This window comes from Sinocyclocheilus rhinocerous, unplaced genomic scaffold, assembly GCF_001515625.1.
Source record: "Sinocyclocheilus rhinocerous isolate Xijiao unplaced genomic scaffold, SAMN03320098_v1.1 scaffold398, whole genome shotgun sequence".
NCBI lineage: Eukaryota > Metazoa > Chordata > Actinopteri > Cypriniformes > Cyprinidae > Sinocyclocheilus > Sinocyclocheilus rhinocerous.
Window position 1 is genome coordinate 25,493 of NW_015664003.1, and position 11,481 is coordinate 36,973.

An 11,481-nucleotide genomic window follows, 5' to 3' on the forward strand; every position below is an offset into this window, starting at 1 on the left:
TGAGTGGCGCAGGTGTTGCTCATTATCATTTACTCCACCGGCCTCACTCCGCTCCCTCGGCTCTGCCCCACTCGTCACATTAATATGATTAGGATGTGCCATAGAACACATTTACATTTAGCAAACACTTTATTTCAAAGCAACTTACAAATAAGACACATCATAACATTTCTGAACATTTACACAGTACTGATTTTATGTAACTTACTTTTATGTATTTGCCGTTACTTAAACACAACTATAGCTGTGAGTCAAATATGAAAATTCATTTTCATTGACAGTTTCATTTATTAAAACCTTTTGTTTAATTTACTTGAATTAATTTAGTTTACATAATAAATGGAAAAATCTTCTGCTGATTTGTTTGTATTTGGGTTTACTGCCGTAGCACCATTAAAGGTTATTTCATGGCGGTAGCAACTGGCAGATACAGATAATAATTAAATATTCAATATCATTTAGCTTATGAAAAGGTCAGATACTTCTGTACAACATATTAACTATGTAAGAGGTTCTTTAGTTGTATTTAAAAAACATACAAAACAAGTATTTTAAAATTTCCCCCGATTAAAGGCAATGTTTCATGATATTAAAAAAAGAGCAGACCAAGAACATCTTCAACAGTCGAGGGAGTGCTCCAATATTGATATTTTGACGGTTCCTTGCCCTTCAACAATTACCAACAGATAATTGTAAATAAAAATGTTTACAAATGTATAAAACTGATCCGAGATCAGATGAAAACCGTGTAGACAGTAGTCCATGGGTTCACAGAGATCACCCCTAGCGGCAAGCCATTGAAATTTTCAAAACAATTATGACATAACAATTACAGGGTGTATAATTGTATATACATTCTTGTGTGTGATATATTAAATTGAATTATGTCACCTAGTTTACAGTCTTGCATAGGGATGTAATGATTCAATCAACTCACAATGCGATACGATTCACGACACTGGTTCCCTTTCAGTCGGTCACTCCGAGTCACGTCGGTGACCGACGAATTGGGATATCGCTTCGATAGACCAATCTACTGCGAGAGTAAACGGGCACTGGAAGGGGCAGCACCATGGCGCTTTGGTAGGGATCCCAATTCGTCGGTCACTGACGTGACTCGGAGTGACAGGGAGGGAACGTCTCGGTTACATATGGTAACCCTCATTTCCTGAAGGAGGGAACGGAGACGTCACGTCCCGTCGCCACGGTTGCTGTACCACCGCTGAGCGGCCGGGTCGCCGGCTCGGCTCCTCAGCGAAAACCTGGTATGCATTGTACCTGCTGCCTTATTATACTCACGCTGTGATCAGCGGCAGCTGGATGAAATAATTGCATGCCAATGTGCATTGGCACATTTAGTTTAAACTCGAAGTAGATTGGTCTATCGAAGCGATATCCCAATTCGTCGGTTACCGACGTGACGTCTCCGTTCCCTCCTTCAGGGAACGAGGGTTACCATACGTAGCCGAGACGTTTCATGGTACGATTTTCTCACGATTTTTTTTTTTACAAAATTAAATTTGGAACTGAAAAAGTGTCCTTTCGTTATTTCTCAGATAAAATGCTACACATTTCTTTGTGAAATTGAAATATCTTATGTCAAATAACAAAAAAATTCATTGAAATTTTAAAACAAATCCAAATTAAATATATAGCATTTCCTTGGTTACCACTGTAAACAATGCAGCGCTGCGCTTATAAACACTACTTCACTATGCATTATACAGAGGCAAGATGAAAATGTATGCTTAATTCTTACCGCGTTATGCTTTTAGAGGTGAAGGCACTAATGAGCCACTGAATGTCCAGAATCTTAAAAGGAAAAAGCACCAGATGGGTGGTGTTGTCCAAGTCCACGACGCTTTCAGGATACATAATTCGGTGAGTCGTCTTTAACCCCACATCCTTCTCATAACCTTCTGTCGGGCCTTTATTTATCCTGAGAGAAATACACAAACCAGATTGAGGTGTGCATGATATTCTGATGAAAAGCCTTTAAGTTATTTAAAAAAAATTGTTTAAATCATCTTTTCCACATCTGAAATCACCTGGTCTAATGTGATCTCATGACTCAAGGCATTTGATCACAGCCTCAGTCGATAAATGCACGACGACATATCCATTCCATCGATACTGATGCTTCATTATTCTCTAAACTCTCACTAACTTGAAAAGTGAAAGTCAATCAGTAATATAATCTCATTTACTACCTTATGACAAAGTCATGAAGATCTATTAGAGGCCCATAATGGGATCCCAGAAGGTTCCCAGAGTTTCCCACCACAGCACAAGTTCTGCAGCGATCTGGACCGGCATCTGAGTAGTGCTCTTTATCGGGGAAGAGCGAAAACAGCTGATCCACCACCTTTGTGTAGTTGCTGGTATTTGGTACAATTTGTAACCCCTGTGATATTATTAAATAAGTTAGCATCAAAAGTAGGTATAATATCCACTCCTGTAAAAATGTTTATAGTAGTGTACTATAAATGTTTATTGTGAATGAATTATACCAGGGCTAGTTGTCACAAGATCTTTATCTCCAAAACCATAAGGTTTTTAGTGAAAAGTCAAATTACATGCTTGTTTTCTCTAGCAGTGTTTTCTATGTTGGCCTTAAACATCTGGTTTAAAATTAGGATAATTTCTATGGATAATTTCATTTTTATGGCAATTGTCTGGCCATATGCTGTATATTTCTATCATATTTCTATCAAAATGGTGGACATGTGATGTTAAGATTAGTCAACATTTAATCAGTATTTCAGTTAGTCAACATTTTTATTTCAAATAAATGCTGTTCTTTTGAACTTCCTATTCATCAAAGAATCCTGAATAGGAATGCATCACTGTTTCCACAAAAATATTAAGCAGCACAACTGCTTTCAACATCGATACTAAAAAGAAATGTTACTTGAGCAGCAACTTAGCATATTAGAATGATTTCTGAAGGATCATGTCATGTAACACTTAAGACTGGAGTAATGATGCTGAAAATTCAGCTTTGCATCACAGGAATAAATTACATTTTTAAATATATTGCAATAGAAAACAGCTACTTTAAATTGTAATGATATTCTACAATATTACCGTTTATTATGCTTTCACAACAAAACACAGCGCCTTCACGACATGGCGGCGGCGGCAACAACAATACTACAGCGAGAATAAAAGTTACGCCTTCTTTCTTTGCGTGAACATTTGGGCGGCGTTATGCAAATCTTCCCATATCGTGACGTAGACATGTGGGGGCGTGTTAGAACGAGCCGTTTTAGGTAGGCGTGGTTGACTCTTAACTTTTATAAAGAATATCTCTTTGGATTTGAGACTTTAGTCTTTGCAACTTTACAGATCTTCTTTATGCACCAAGAGCTTGTAACACTCCAAAGAGAAAGGAAAAATTGAAATCGCATCATATGACCCCTTTAATAAAACATTTTCAAGCTGCCAGGCATAATTAAATATATTGCTATCCATTTAAAATGAAGAGACAATTTTATTTTTATTTTTTAAGATAACATTTATTATAAAATTTTTGTAAGACAATTATTTACTGTTGTGGTATGAATAATAAAACAAACACTTAGCACTATTATACACAATTTTTTTGACAGCTGTGTGTTGATGTAACTTGTTTCATCAAACCAGTTGCCCTTTTTGACAGCTGTGTGTTGATGTAACTTGTTTCATCAAACCAGTTGCCCTTTTTGACAGCTGTGTGTTGATGTAACTTGTTTCATCAAACCAGTTGCCCTTTTTGACAGCTGTGTGTTGATGTAACTTGTTTCATCAAACCAGTTGCCCTTTTTGACAGCTGTGTGTTGATGTAACTTGTTTCATCAAACCTTAACTTTCAGTGAAGATTCAAGTTGGACTTTCCAATAAAAACCACATCATGAGATTCATTTCAGTTAGATTGCTAATCATGCATATAGGCCATTGGTGCTTGGACCCTGAAACTATCACATAACTTAAAATTTAAAATTTAACAGCTTGATTCAGACCTATAGTCTCATCACCACAATACACAACACCACAAACTTAAATACTTTGAGGCAATGGATATACATTCTCTGAGTGTACAATACTGAACCTCTGTTGTGTAGATCAGTTAAATATTCCATAGCATAAACCCTGTATAAAGCATGAAACAATAAAAAAAACAAAACAAAAAAAAACAATACAAGTTCTTATTAGTGTACTTATCTGGGTAAAACACTATTTAGAGTCTTGGTTAAATTTCCCAGAAAAATTTAAATATATGATGCTGTAATGTTTGAACATCCTGACTGGTTCAACAAAATAAAAAATGAAGCAGCCTATGGCATAATTTCATTTAGTGCCACTAGAGGAGCTCAAATTAAACACAGAAAAGTTGATCTCTTGAGAGGAAAGTCTTTGCTGCATGAATCAGCAAAATTCAATATTCAAAATTTCAATGGAATATTGTGCAGTACTAGTGTTTCTGCTTCATGTCCAACCCTTGATGGGACTTTTGTATATGTTCTGTAACAGAATATGCAAGATATCAACAAACAAAAGCTGTGTGAACATGGAATGTTGCATAAACATTTCAGAAAAATGTTTTCCTTCCAAGGGGGTACATAGCATTCCTTTAAATTGGCTCCAAGTCAAAAAGTTTTGCATACTGTATTTTTTCACCTTTTACCTGGATGATGACATCACTGAATCATCAATGAACCTACTTTAGCTGGAAAATGACTCTGTTGTTGTCTTCTTGCATTATTGACAATCTATTTTCCTGTTTAACACTGTAAAGCTGCTTTGACAAAACCATTATTGTATAAAGCGCTATATAAATAAAGGTGACTTGACTTGACTAAACAACAGCACTCTCTATTTAATTGTGACGAGTGGAGCCGGGCGAATGGTGTGAGGCCCGTGGGGTAAATGATAATGAGCGACACCTGCGCCACTCGCCAGTCTCGGGCTGCAGCTTTTACTTTCGTTTTGTGTTTGTTTATTTATTTTAAAATAAAGTTTTATGTTTAAATGTTCGCCGGTTCTTGCCTCCTTCTTCCCTGAACTACGAACTTTGTTACATAAAACTTTAATAGATAGCCTAAATAAACAAACACAAAATGAAAGTAAAAGCGGTAGCCCCTCACGGACGACTGCCGCATAAAACATAATAAAACAACATAGATAGTCCAGGCCTGGTCCTCTCTTCTCCATCACTGTCGTTACTCCTCCTTTTATCCCTCCGGAGCTCCTCCATGGGACTCGAGACCGGTGAGTGGCGCAGGTGTTGCTCATTATCATTTACTCCACCGGCCTCACTCCGCTCCCTCGGCTCTGCCCCACTCGTCACATTAATATGATTAGGATGTGCCATAGAACACATTTACATTTAGCAAACACTTTAATTCAAAGCAACTTACAAATAAGACACATCATAACATTTCTGAACATTTACACAGTACTGATTTTATGTAACTTACTTTTATGTGTTTGCCGTTACTTAAACACAACTATAGCTGTGAGTCAAATATGACCACATACAACAGTTTCATTTTCATTGACAGTTTCATTTATTAAAACCTTTTGTTTAATTTACTTTAAATTACTTTAATTTAGTTTACATAATAAATGGAAAAATCTTCTGCTGATTTGTTTGTATTTGGGTTTACTGCCGTAGCAGCATTAAAGGTTATTTCATGGCGGTAGCAACTGGCAGATACAGATAATAATTAAATATTCAATATCATTTAGCTTATGAAAAGGTCAGATACTTCTGTACAACATATTAACTATGTAAGAGGTTCTTTAGTTGTATTAAAAAAAAAAAATGTTTTCTTGAGTCCAACATACAAAACAAGTATTTTAAAATTTCCCCCGATTAAAGGCAATGTTTCATGATATTAAAAAAAGAGCAGACCAAGAACATCTTCAACAGTCGAGGGAGTGCTCCAATATTGATATTTTGACGGTTCCTTGCCCTTCAACAATTACCAACAGATAATTGTAATTAAAAATGTTTACAAATGTATAAAACTGATCCGAGATCAGATAAAAACCTTGTAGACAGTAGTCCATGGGTTCACAGAGATCACCCCTAGCGGCAAGCCATTGAAATTTTTTTCTGAACGATTTTCTCACAATTTTTTTTTTCCAAAATGAAATTTGGAACTGAAAAAGTGTCCTTTCGTTATTTCTCAGATAAAATGCTGCACATTTCTTTGTGAAATTGAAATATCTTATGTTAAATAACAAAAAAATAAATTGAAATTTTAAAACAAATCCCAAATTAAATATATAGCATTTCCTTGGTTACCACTGTAAACAATGCAGCGCTGCGCTTATAAACACTACTTCACTATGCATTATACTGAGGCAAGATGAAAATGTATGTTTAATTCTTACCGCGTTATGCTTTTAGAGGTGAAGGCACTAATGAGCCACTGAATGTCCAGAATCTTAAAAGGAAAAAGCACCAGATGGGTGGAGTTGTCCAAGTCCATGACGCTTTCAGGATACATAATTCGGTGAGTCGTCTTTAACCCCACATCCTTCTCATAACCTTCTGTTGGGCCTTTATTTATCCTGAGAGAAATACACAAACCAGATTGAGGTGTACATGATATTCTGATGAAAAGCCTTTAAGTTATTTTAAAAAAAATTGTTTAAATCATCTTTTCCACATCTGAAATCACCTGGTCTAATGTGATCTCATGACTCAAGGCATTTGATCACAGCCTCAGTCGATAAATGCACGACGACATATCCATTCCATCGATACTGATGCTTCATTATTCTCTAAACTCTCACTAACTTGAAAAGTGAAAGTCAATCAGTAATATAATCTCATTTACTACCTTATGACAAAGTCATGAAGATCTATTAGAGGCCCATAATGGGATCCCAGAAGGTTCCCAGAGTTTCCCACCACAGCACAAGTTCTGCAGCGATCTGGACCGGCATCTGAGTAGTGCTCTTTATCGGGGAAGAGCGAAAACAGCTGATCCACCACCTTTGTGTAGTTGCTGGTATTTGGTACAATTTGTAACCCCTGTGATATTATTAAATAAGTTAGCATCAAAAGTAGGTATAATATCCACTCCTGTAAAAATGTTTATAGTAGTGTACTATAAATGTTTATTGTGAATGAATTATACCAGGGCTAGTTGTCACAAGATCTTTATCTCCAAAACCATAAGGTTTTTAGTGAAAAGTCAAATTACATGCTTGTTTTCTCTAGCAGTGTTTTCTATGTTGGCCTTAAACATCTGGTTTAAAATTAGGATAATTTCTATGGATAATTTCATTTGTATGGCAATTGTCTGGCCATATGCTGTATATTTCTATCATATTTCTATCAAAATGGTGGACATGTGATGTTAAGATTAGTCAACATTTAATCAGTATTTCAGTTAGTCAACATTTTTATTTCAAATAAATGCTGTTCTTTTGAACTTCCTATTCATCAAAGAATCCTGAATAGGAATGCATCACTGTTTCCACAAAAATATTAAGCAGCACAACTGCTTTCAACATCGATACTAAAAAGAAATGTTACTTGAGCAGCAACTTAGCATATTAGAATGATTTCTGAAGGATCATGTCATGTAACACTTAAGACTGGAGTAATGATGCTGAAAATTCAGCTTTGCATCACAGGAATAAATTACATTTTTAAATATATTGCAATAGAAAACAGCTACTTTAAATTGTAATGATATTCTACAATATTACCGTTTTTACTGTATTTTAGACCAATGCAGCCTTGGTCAGCAAAACAGACTTCTTTCAAAAACATCAAACAAATCTTACCAACCCCAAAGCCACAAAACCAAGTAAAGTTAGTAAATGCTGTATATTTATTTTTCAGCAATCTTTCTTACCTTCCACCACCTGGAGACGCTTGCATGTAATACACTGTTGGTGCTGTTGAGCAGAAGTGGTACATTGGGGTTGTATCGCTTTCTAAACCAGTCACTATTTCTTCTGTCCGCCACGCATATGTGGCACGCACAAGGAGATCTTTCAGACACAAAACCGTAAGAACCGTTGGTCAAAACCAACAAAGAGCTTTGAAAGTACAGAAGTAACAAGATGATAGTGGAGCTCAAGAGTGCGGTCATGTAGCGGCGATGTTTCAGTAGTAAAACCACCATCTTTACATCAGTGATGTTTGAGGTTTTGTCACTTCAACCAGAAATATAATAGACCTATAGAGGGAAAGAGAGTGGTTTATGTTGAGATGCTAAAGAGACATGATATGGTAACAGCTCTGAATACAATGTGTATCACTACACTAGCAAATACTATCTTAAGATATTGTGAATATTCACAATAGAGCATCTCATTGCTTAAAGGGATAGTGCATCCATGTAAACTGAATAAAATGTAGTAACGGAAGAATGGCACAGCAGTTTTAAAAGGAGTTTTAAAATTAGTTTAGTTTTAAAGATGATATTTGGTGACCAAACAGTTTATGGAAGTCCCATTGACTTCCATAGAATGGACAAAAAAATAATAATAATATGGAAGTGGGACCAGATAACTGTTTAGGCTACCAGCATTCTTCAAAATATTCCGTTGCCGTTCTTCATTTTGCATCAAGAAATTAAACAAAAGAATATAGGTAAACATATGCTTTTTATATATCCCTAAATTAAAACAAACTTTTATATATTAAATTGATTATATAGCTTTATACAGTAGAATATATAACAATTTTATTTTTTAAATCTTTAAAAAAAATTTTTTTTTTAAGGTAGCTACAGCTCGTAGAAAAATAACCCGCACTAATTCATCAAAGCATCCATATATACAAGTCTACATGTTACCGATACTTTTTGTAAGGAAGCAGGTGTTGTAGATCACGAATATGGGTGATTTTTTAAAAACGGATTCATAAAACTAATTTTCTCAAAAAACTCAGCAGCTTTAGAAACTGACTTACCTAGCCTACTATGGAAGGATCCTTGAAAGTGTATTTCAGAGACTCCTCAACATACTTGCACGGTGTCAAAGCTTGGTTTATTAGAATGATGATAAACCATCACAACATAACCATCACTCTGCTGATGGTTTGTAAGGACTGGAGTAACTTAACCTGTATTTTATTTGCAGTTTAGCAGTAAGGAGGAGTTTATATGTGACTCCCTCTAACCTCAGTTTATCCACCTGCTGCCTGTCTCATGGAGTTTAATTACAGCACATGACAATGCACAATCCTTCCCGAAAATTTGCATTTCTAGAGGGATTATCAATAGTTATGTAATTGAGTTAGGGCTGGGTCACACAGAACCATTTTTTCCATCGTTTTTTTTTGTATGTAAATGAGCTGGACGGACGTGTTCGACAGTTGCGCGCGCGGCGTTCTAAAAATGCAGCGCTCAAGTTAAAAGAAGTTCAGCTTTTAAAAAAACAAACTTGTCTCTAGAACGTTTTTTTCCATTCCACTGGTCTGTGTCCTGTTTGAATGGCCTGTTATTATTGTTGCAGTAATGGTCATTCAGACCTGTGTGTGTGTCAATTACATGCTGCATCTGTCCATCTCTCTCCACAAACAATGAAGTTGTGAGTTACTTCAAAAAAAGTGATTTTAACCCCTCATTACAGAGTAGTTTATTAATAAAATAAATTACACACATAAGTAGATGAGCCCAGAATATGAACGGAACGCGCAAGTTTCACATGTTTTCTTCCCCGTAGAAAAAAAAAATATTAGGGTGATATCAGGCAAATTGGGCCATCAGGTAAAATGGGCCATTTAAGGTTTGAGTGTCTTATTTCTTTAAAAGTTAACAGCCAATGACTGCAAAGAATTTCAAACTATTGTCATGTCAGTACTTGACATTTAGCAAATTATTTTATTGGTCTGAGGTTGCTAAGGGGGAGGGGCAATGCCTCATTTTGAGACCAGGCCAGAAAAAAGCAAGCTGAGTGGCCTGACATATCCAATCTTACTTCTCAATAATAAGGTTGATAAATCAATAAAAAACTAATGCACATTTAGAAATAATGATTTATAACCCATGTCTTTATGGCCTCTGTGAGATAAAATGCTGATTTAGCTAAATAATCCAGATTTTTATATAAAAAAAGCATTTTTAAGTTACTGGCCCAATTTACCTGAACGTGTTAAGATAAAATGAGCCATTAATTTCAGTTAAAATGGGCCACCTTCTGAATTGAGTTTAAGCAGAAATTCTGGTGGTTTCTCTTATTAAAAATTATTTATATTATTAATATATTGTATCACTGCATTTGTGACACCTTTTTCACATTTGACCTTCTAAATGTGTTTGTATGTGATGTGTGTTTATGTGTGCTCGACTATGTTTGTGTGTGCATGTTAGTGAGGCATGTGTATGTGTGTTGAAGAGTATGTGGTGAAGGGAATGGCATTTTTGATTACTGCTTTATCTGTCAAGACGCGCGCGCGCACACGCACACACACTAGTTGTTCAGGTTATTGTTACATTTTTTTATGAAATGTATGTTTTATTGATGAAATTGATTGAAAGGTTTAAGTGTCTTACCTCTTCTCTTCGAAATTATTTGCAGTCATTGGCTGTTAACTTTTAAACAGTTGCCATAACACTACTTGTTATTGTTAGTGTTAAATTTTTTTTCATGAAATTTGTTTTATTGATGAAATTGATTGAAATTGATGTTTTAATGTAATTTAATAGCAATGTTACACTGTTACATTATAAAATTAAATATAATTAAATGTGTTTTATCAGAAACGTCTCTATTTCACTTTGCAGTTTGACTGGCCCATTTTTGCTGATCAGCCGGCCCATTTTACCTGAACACTGCTATCTCAAAAAATGTGGGGCAGCTAATGTTTCAAAACCTGTAGGGCCTGAACAATTATATTTTATTACATCAATTCAACACAGAAATATTAAAAACAGTCCTTATTAATCATAAGAACACAGTTAAATGTCATACATGGGTTTTTTGTTAGTGTCCCAAGCCAGTAACCAAAAAGTGGCCCAATTTATCTGATATCACTCTACATATTTCTAGAGTAATTATTCATTACTGAAGATGAAGATATACTGCATCAAAAGACAACACCATTTGGTGACAAACAAACCAAATTCATGAAATGGGACTTGAATGATTGACTTTGCACATTTAAACCCTTGAAAGAACTATTACAGGTTCAATAGGAGTGTATCTATTGACAGCATCTGTAGCATTATGTTTATTACTGCAGAATAGTGTTGTCAAAAGACCCCGTACTTCGGTACCAAGTCGGTACTAAAAAAATGCAAACGTTACGGTACCCGGTTCTTGATGCGCGATCCGAAAGGTGCGCAGATGCGCTCTCTTCATAAAAGCACTGAGACGTGGCGACCTCAAAACGAGGAAACACACCAAACTAACAAAACACTTTAAAGACAGACACCCAGATCAAATGAAAGAGTTCAAGCAGGTACGTTTCTTTTTAATTTTTAATATTTAGATCAGTGTTTCCCATACATTGATTTATTTGTGGCG

At 35.5% G+C, this 11,481-nt stretch overlaps 1 pseudogene; it reads right to left on the reverse strand.

Moving 5' to 3' along the window:
* Positions 1 to 4,329: 4,329 nt before the first annotated feature.
* Positions 4,330 to 9,006, reverse strand: LOC107729045 (CMP-N-acetylneuraminate-beta-galactosamide-alpha-2,3-sialyltransferase 1-like; annotated as a pseudogene).
* Between the last annotated feature and the right edge of the window lie 2,475 nt (positions 9,007 to 11,481).